Source organism: Panicum virgatum, chromosome 4N, assembly GCF_016808335.1.
Source record: "Panicum virgatum strain AP13 chromosome 4N, P.virgatum_v5, whole genome shotgun sequence".
NCBI lineage: Eukaryota > Viridiplantae > Streptophyta > Magnoliopsida > Poales > Poaceae > Panicum > Panicum virgatum.
This window is the reverse complement of record NC_053148.1, coordinates 27,846,420-27,855,086: the sequence shown is the minus strand read 5'-3', so window position 1 is coordinate 27,855,086 and position 8,667 is coordinate 27,846,420. Positions and strand designations below refer to the sequence as shown.

Genomic DNA, 8,667 nt, shown 5'->3' with positions numbered 1-8,667 from the left:
ACATTTCTATGTTTTTTCATTCCTCTGTTTAAAATTTATATAGTTTTCTCGCTTTATTTGTTTAAAAGGCTATGTTGTTGTTGCATTTATTTATGTGTTTCCTCTATTCCTTTGTTTTTAATGTTTTATTACAAATATTGGGCTTAAAGTTTTCACTTCATCTGTTTATGTGTCTCCTCTATTCCTTTGTTTTTAATATTTTATTCCAAACTAGCAAGATACACGTACAACACATACGTATTTTTAAAAATTTAGCATGATATCGACAAATGTGAATTATCCTTTCATGAATTTGATGAAATTACCCGTTAAGCTCTAACATAAATGAGATAATTCCTCGAATGCCATTGTAAATCCTTTCAATCCAAAACCTGCCATGCACCAGAATCTAAAACACACCCAAAGTTAGCAAAGCTTATCAGCAATAATATTGCAGGATTGAGGTTGGAATGGTTATCCTGCCTTTATAAACTATTTTGTAGCTGCTAATTTTCAGTCAGCTCTCAGTTAATGGAATTTATTTCCAACTCAAGAAACAAATTTGCCAACACAAAACGACTTATCTCGTATAGACCATCAGGTTACAATTTTTATCCCACATATATCATGGTTGAACAGTCAAACGTCTAAAAAAACAAAATTGCATTTGTCCTTTCTTTCTCCTCCCCACCACCATGCGAGATGTGTCTCCCAGTCACCTTGAACAGCGCCGCGCCACCTTGGCTGCCATGGGCCGGCCAGTGCGCAAGCTTAGGCCACCACGCGCTCGCCTCGCTCGTCTTTCCGCTGTCCCCGCGCTGGTAGCCTTGACCTGCCGCGCTCACTCGCCCATTGTACCCCGCGCTCGCCGAACCAACTGCCAGCACCGACAGCCTTGTCGAGCGCGCTCTGCCTTGTCCGACGTGATGGCCGGTGGAGATCCTTTGCCAGAACAGAACTTGATTGACGATACAATGGAGCTTGGTGTGGTTGGAGATCTTTTTGCCGAGGCAGAACTTGATGAAGCTTTCACGACATGGATGAGATCTTTTTGAGAGGAATATCTTATCTAACAAAACCAAATGTGTCCCTGCTATGTAAGCAACCGAATGTATTAAACCAATCCGGCAAGAAAATTGAAGATCCTGTAGGGTGTGATTAGTGCGTCCCTGCTATGTAAGACAACCGAAGGGATTAAATCTGTTGTGTAAGTCACCGGTTCTTTTGATAAATTAGCTTCTTAAAGCTATCGAGGACTCATATTAGGTTGCACGTTCTTGATTTATGAGTAGAAAGAATAATTTATTCTCATCGTGTAATGTTGGCCGTGGATCAGGTGAGTAGGTGGGCAGTGGGTATGTTTGATCACTGGTAACAAAAATAGCCATATAAAAAGCAAAATCCCTCCAGAAACTCCAGTTTTCTTCTATATACCCTTATCCAGTTTCTCTAATTCCTGTACGGTAGGTACAACGTAAAAGTTACAAGGTGTTATATTTAGGTAAAAATTGTGTTTAAAAGATCCGAGTCTTTATAGTCTCTACTTTTTAATATGTCTAACTCAGTCATCTATGCGTTTACGTCTACATCTACCCTCAAGGATGGGTCTGCCGGTCGGGCCACATAGACTATGGCCAAACTCATGGCCCAACTGACAGGGGACCTTCCTTTGTAGTGGCCCGACTTATGGCCCAACTAACTCGGGTCACACTTCTATGACGAGTCGCCCAGAGATGATGAGCGGCGCGACGGAGGTGAAGAAGAGCGGGACGAAGGAGGCGCCGACGAGGCCCACCAGCGTCTCGCGGGCGGAGAAGGTGTGGTCGAAGAGCACGGTGGCTTGGTCGGAGACACGGAAGAGATAGAAGAAACATCAGGCGGGTGCTCGGGCTCCTTCGTCCTGCTATTCTTCCTCTCCAGTCAAGGATGAGCTCCACGCGACGCAGATCTTGGACCCTGCCTGACAGGCGGTGGAGACGCGACCAGCAGCGGAGGACGACGTGACGCACGCGGCGACCGCCGGTAAGGGAGGAGGAGGAGGCGAGGCCGGCGACGCGAGCTGGGCGACGGCGAGAGGGGGACGGGTGCAGCGGGATGAGCAGAACCCGTCGCGGTTGGGGGAGGCTAGACGACAAAGGCGCGCCGCTGCCGGATAGGCGGCGACGGTCGGACAGGATAGAGAGATTGGAGGAGAGAAGAGGATAAGGCTTGCTTGTAAAGAGAGATCGGAGAAGATGAGGATAAAGGACAAAGAAAAAGGAAAATAAAAAAATAAAAAATGGAGATTCCTTTCTTACATTCATACAAAAACGTGCTAATTTAATATGTTGGATGTTATTGTGTCATTATTTAAAACTTTGTACTACCTCCGGTTTTAAATTGTTGACGCAGTTGACTTTTTTAAGTTACGTTTGACCATTCGTCTTATTTAAAAATTTAAATAATTATTAGATATTTTGCCATAATTTATTTTATCACTAAAGAAAGTTAAAACCTAGACTATAATTATGTGTATTCAAACTAATATTTTGAATAAGACGAACGGTCAAACGTAACTTAAAAAAGTCAACTGTGTCAACAATTTAAAACCGGAGGGAGTATAAAGAAATTATCACAAAACTATTATGTAATATAAATATGATTTTTTATTATCTGCAATGTTATTTATAGTTTATTTTTTAGTTTAAATCTGTAATGAAGGACGGATATTTTGCTTGTATAGATAGATATCGGACTTAAAGGAACAGGAAGGTCTTAGATTATACGTGAGTTATTACTACATACTAGTAAGTTGGCCCGTGCTAACGTTACGGGTTAAAAAAACAACACATGTAATATTTATGTGTAATAATGATATACACTAAATAAATCAAAATGGTACATTTGAGCAACATCGTCAATGCAATTTTATGTTTTTGAACTTCTGAAACTCAACTAAAATGTTTATAATTGGACAAATATTCAAGAAGAAGCAACCAATACACTGAACCATTGACATGGCCTTGATCATTGGCATTTCTACGTTCAGAAGTGATGACATAGTTGTCTAGTTCGAATTACATAACAATTGATACCTTGACCAAACCACGGCAATTAACATTAACTCTGACCATGGCAAGTAATATTAACTCAATCAGATTAGAGCAGTAAAAAGGGGAACCTGTTGGCATGTGGACAGGGCTTGATCATCATTTGCCATGCATAGTATGCATCTGCAGTACGTAGTGGCAAGCCCAGGAGCCCTCTAGAACCTGAAATCTACAGCAACATTAGCTATACATGAGACGCTATGTTTGTTTTTATCCCTTTTACGTTGAGCAGCATATATGGAGTAACAGGATTTCACAATCTACCATCACAACTCAGTTTCTCTCATTGCTTGATGATTGAATGATTCAGAAAAGGAATAAAAACGCTTTCCATATTGCAATGAACCCTAAATTGGTTTTTACAAGATGATATACCGGAAAATGTTTCTTCAAGCACAGGAATTAGTAGTGCCGGTACATCAATTTTTGCCTAAACATCTTGAGCACGATAGTAACCTGAAGGATAAGAGCAATATAGGTGTCAGCAGATGCATCTTCTAACAGCCAAGCTCAACATAACCCATTCTTTTTTATATATATAATCCAGAGTATGCTTTTTATGACAATCCTAGGATTGGATCGTGCATTGTCTACACAGTGCATTGATCTCAAGCTTAACAGCCAGGTAACAAAGAGAAACTATTAACCCCCTCAAATTAGTCCTAGGCACCATTCAAGTTGTTGCAGTACAATCTGAATTAAGAAAACTGACCTAGCCTAACTTAGTTTGCTTGAAAGAAATAACAGTAAGATAGTTGTAATAAAGAATTACCAATCCCTCACAGCTTAGAGCATCTCCAAGAAAAAACAGAAATAATTTTTTATGCAAAAATCCTGTGGCAAACTGAAAATTCCATGTGTGCTGAACTACCCTTTCAAACCCAAATCCTAATCAATTTAACAATAAAAGTCCTAAAGGCTGTCACCTCCATATATAGCTTACACAACAATACAAAGTAAAGTATCCTCCTAAATCAGAGTCTATCCATAAAAAATTGGTGTCTGCAACTGATCCAAAATTAAGTTCAAAATCAGCTAACAAGCTACAATATTGAACAAACCTGAAGCTTTAACCTTTTAAGTTTGCTCCAAATCTCTTGAGGTCCCATATCTGCTCTGATCCTATCTTGTCCTGAATGGCTATGTGCACACCCCATTTCATCAACTGACGTATGCACGACAGGAACATGAGCAAACAAACAAGGAATTACGCTGTGGAATTCTAAAAATACCACTTGCACTATTACAAAAGTAACCTAACAATAAACACACAAAATGTGGTATTTATATCAGACCATCCAAATTCCTTGTCACTATCCTAGATTGAAGACTTGCAGTCAATCAAATAATATGTGCAACACACGGTCCCTAATCCAAAGGTCAAGTAAATTAACAAATAAAAAGAAGTACAATCACCATAGAACAAATCAGCAAATCACCAGGATGTAGGTCTGGTGTTCAATGAAACATACCCGCTGATCTAGTGTTCAATGGAAGCCATCAGGATGCAAGCTCACTTACAAATATGAGACTTTCAAATTCTGGACAAATGTTTCAAATATGAGACATTCATGTAGGAACAATACATTAACAAATATTTATTCGTGGTAATCTGTCTATGCCAGCCAATGGTCCTACTCATGACCACAATAATTTTTATACCAGAAATTATAGAGAGATATTCAAGGGGCAATGAGAAATCACCTTCAATTCTTTGCCGAAGCAATGGTGAAATACTGTAATCCATCATGAACTACAGGGCAACCACGTTCCGTGCTCTGAAAAATGAAATTTCATGTAAAGGTTATCCAGTCATGCAATTCTCACAAGGGTTTGAGGAATGAGAGAATAATGACGGACACTACTTTGCAAACAAAAGTCTTTACCACAAGGCCTAGAAAAGAACATTACCCTACTGAAGATAAGTTTTGAGTAGAAAATTCCATCACACCAGACAACATGCCAAGGATTTAGCACAAAGGTTAGTTACAGTTCAAAGTGAATTCAGTAGCACAATAAAGTAATTAGTTCTGAATTCGAATGATGCTACTGCACCTCATGAGCCCACAAGGGGCTCTTCCCGCTGAAGCAGATCAGATCATCAAACACAGTAATCGGAAGCATCAAACACTCCAATCGGCAGGAGCAAAAAGCGGGCAGGCAACTATCGCACAAAAGGGGGGAGTTAGAAATTCTGATGAGCCTGACCTTGGGCAAGTACTGCACGGGCACGGACGGCGTCGTGGAGCTGAGGAACCTCTCCAGATTCCCTACGCGTCAGCCCGCCTCTCGGCCTCTTCTGGAGGCGGGGCGGCCGGCTCCGCGGCCCCAGCCGCCGACGGCGGGGGCGGCCGCTGCCTGGCGGCCCTGGGCGTGAGCACCACAGCGGCGGGGGACGAGGGGCGCTGGCCCTTGAGCCGCTGCAGCTGCTCCTCCTGCTGCTGGCAGTGCACGTGGGGCGGGCTGTAGAAGCGGTCGATCCCGACGCCGCCGCGCGAGGAGGAGACGCCGGACCGGCCGGCCATGGCTGGGGCGGGAGCGGAGACGGCGCCGCTAGGATTTAGTCCGGTGGCGGCGCAGCGAAGCCGCGGGACGGGGATGCCTCCATCGCCCCGAGGCGGCGCAGGTGCGACCTCCTAAGGCAGCACGGCGGTCGGACTCGGACACTGGGAGGGAGCGGCGGCGGCGGTCAGCGCGAGGCGCTAGGGTTGGGGAGCGAGAGAGTGTTGGGGAGTAAGAGGCCGGCGGAGAAGGTGGCAACGCCCCAGGAGCGGCGGCTAGGGCGCGGCCGCCAAGAGATCGGCGTCTCGCTGGGGAGACGCTACTCCGCGCACGTGCGCTGGCGACGAACAGGTACGTGCACCTGTTGACCTGTTCACCTTCTTCCTTCCACCTTCTTCCTCCTTTCTTCTACGGGAAAAGTCTACTTAACCCCCTGAAATATCAGCATGTGTCTAACCTACACCCCGAAGTACAAAAGCCGGGTAATGAACATATTAAACTTTTGAAAACAAGGCAGGGAACCCCCTCGAGCGGTATTGCATGGTGGTTTTGCCGTGGACTGCCAGCGTGGCACTGGTTTACACGGTGTCGCTGCTAGGTTGACTGGGATTTCATGAAGGGACCCACCTGTCAGGCTCCCTCCCCCACATAACACACACCAGAACCCTAGCTGCTCAAGGACTGGCCCGACCTATGGCTGGCCACGGGGGACGCAATCGGCCTCCGCGCGCGCCCCATGGCCGCCGCGCCACCGCCAGCGCCTGAGCCCGACCAAACCCTAGCGCTCCCGGATGTGCTGCTCCTCCGCGTGCTCACCTGCCTACCGGAGCCCCACCTCACAGGGGCTGCCTCGCTGGTCTGCAGGCAGTGGACGCGCCTTGCCGGGTGCCTGCGCCGCCGCCTCGCTGTGCGGGATGGGGCTTCGTCCCGCACCGCCTGCCCTACCGCTTCCTGGACCTCGCCGACCTCGACCTTTTACCGGCCTCCATCGACGCCCCCATCGCCGCGTCACCCCACGCTGCTGCCCAGCTCCTCACATGCTTCCCCAACCTCCGCCACCGCCCCGCTCCTCACATGCTTCCTCGCCTCGCTGCCATCGCCACCAGCTTCCCCAACCTCTGCCGCCTCTCCGCCGTCGCCGCCGCCGAGTCCAGCAGCCTCATGTCCATCGTGCACCTCCAGATCCTCCGCATCGTCGCCACATCCCCTGCCCTCTACGGGACCGGTGAGGGTGGCGGTGTCACAGACATAGGCCTCACCATCCTCGCTCATGGTTGCAAGCAGCTAGTGAAGCTGGAACTTCTGGGTTGCGAGGGGAGCTACAACGGCATCGCGGCTGTGGGGCGCTGTTGTGCCATGCTTGAGGAGCTCACCATCGCCGACCATAGGATGGATCGCCAATCCAAGAACAGAGAGGGAGAGAAATAGGGGAGTCGTCTGTTATGTGGGGGAAGGAGCCTGACAGGTGGGTCCCATCGTCAAATCCCAGCCAACCCAGCACTGCACAGCGACACCGTGTAAACCAGTGCCACGCTAGCAGTCCACGTAGGCAAAACAACCATGCAATACTGCCCGGGGGGTTCCCTGCCCTGTTTTCAAAAGTTTAATGTGTTCATTACCCAGTTTTGTACTTCGGGGTGTAGGTTAGACACATGCTGATACTTCAGGGGGTTAAGTAGACTTTTTCCTTTCTTCTACCTCCGGCGCCCCCGCCGCCGATCGCCGCCCCCGGCTCCGGCGGCCTCCGCCGCCTCTGCTGCCGCCTTCCCTAACCGAGTACGCCACCGTCGCGCCGTCTTCTCCCGCCGCCCCCGCCGCCAGCGACTGGCCCACTGGCTATCCGGCCCCAGCCCGGCCGGCAGCGCTCCCGCGCCGCCGCGCCATCCGCCGGCCAAACCGCAGCCACCGCCGGGCAGCCACCACCCCCCGGGCCTCTCCTCTATGGCCGGCGGCCATGGAAGCCGGCGAACTGCCCACAACCCCGGCAACCCGAAAACCTAAAGGCCGCCGGCGACCTCCCCGGCGGCCGCTCCGCCCACCTCCCACCCTCCCTGGCCGCCCCTCCCCCTCCCCCAAACCCTAGATCGGTGGCGGCGGCGCGCCGTGCGCCGCTACCCGCGCGCCGTATAAGATTTTCGGTCTCGGGGGACACTGCTGAGCGCGCGTTCGCCGCTAGCGAACGAATCCACTATTCTTCTTCCTTGGTACTTCTTGCTCCACCACCACGCCGGACCTCGCCGGCGCCACCCTGCCCGTCTCGACCTCCACCACCCTAACTCATCGCCGGAGCTCGCTCCCGCAGCCGCCGCCCTACCTATCTCCGGCGGCTCACGCCGCCACCGTCTCGACCTCCTTCATCGCCGCCGGAGCCTCGTCGCTACAGCTCGCCCTCGCCCCGACCCTGCCCAACCGCCGTCTCCCGTGCCCGCCTCCTCCGCCGGGCCGACCAGCCGCCCCCGGCCTCCCTCTAGAGTCGGGGAACTCCGGCGACCCCAGCAACCCAAATCAAGAAGGCCGCCGCCTCCCACCGCCGCCCACGGTCGGCGGCGACCTCACTGCCGACCGACCGCCTACCTCCCGCCCAGGTGTGCGCTCCCGCCCAGGTGTGCGCCGCTAGCGCTCCTAGCGCACACGCGCTCTATAAGAATCTTGCGGGGGAGCAGGGCGGGGGCGTCCGCGTGCGTTGAGTCGGCAGATTCGAGCGATCCTGACTGTTCATTTGCGTTGAAGCCTTTGAAGTTCAATCGGAGTCATCGATTTCTATGGTGCAGTTATTCTAGGTACAAATTTGTGGGTACACAATGTGTGGCAATCTCAGCGGGGGACGTTTTCTATTGGTGGCCATATCAAAGTTTAATGCGTGCTTTAGGGGATAGATAGATATAAATATAGATATAGATATAGATATAGATAATAGATAGATACTTTAGGGGATAGATGGTACGAGGTCCAGGATCCCACTGGCAGCAGCAATCGGACGGCCCCAGGAAACGATATGGATGCGCAATATTAAAAGGAAAAAGTCCATTTTTGGCCCCTCAACTATTGCTTGCGTCCAACTTTGACCTCCAACTACGAAACCAGATACAAATAACAC

The 8,667-nt window shown here is 49.7% G+C and overlaps 1 long non-coding RNA gene across 5 annotated transcripts; it reads right to left on the bottom strand.

Annotated features, from left to right (window-relative positions):
* Window positions 1-2,884: 2,884 nt before the first annotated feature.
* Window positions 2,885-5,921, bottom strand: LOC120670676. Of its 5 annotated transcripts, XR_005673295.1 has the most exons (7): window positions 5,277-5,921; window positions 4,980-4,983; window positions 4,773-4,846; window positions 4,541-4,609; window positions 4,130-4,233; window positions 3,444-3,524; window positions 2,885-3,237 (listed from the first exon to the last, which is right to left on the bottom strand). It is a non-coding gene; the product is annotated as an uncharacterized LOC120670676 (long non-coding RNA). The 5 variants fall into 5 exon arrangements; XR_005673294.1 differs by lacking the exon at window positions 4,980-4,983 and having other exon boundaries at window positions 5,277-5,920; XR_005673293.1 differs by lacking the exon at window positions 4,541-4,609 and having other exon boundaries at window positions 5,277-5,917.
* Between the last annotated feature and the right edge of the window lie 2,746 nt (window positions 5,922-8,667).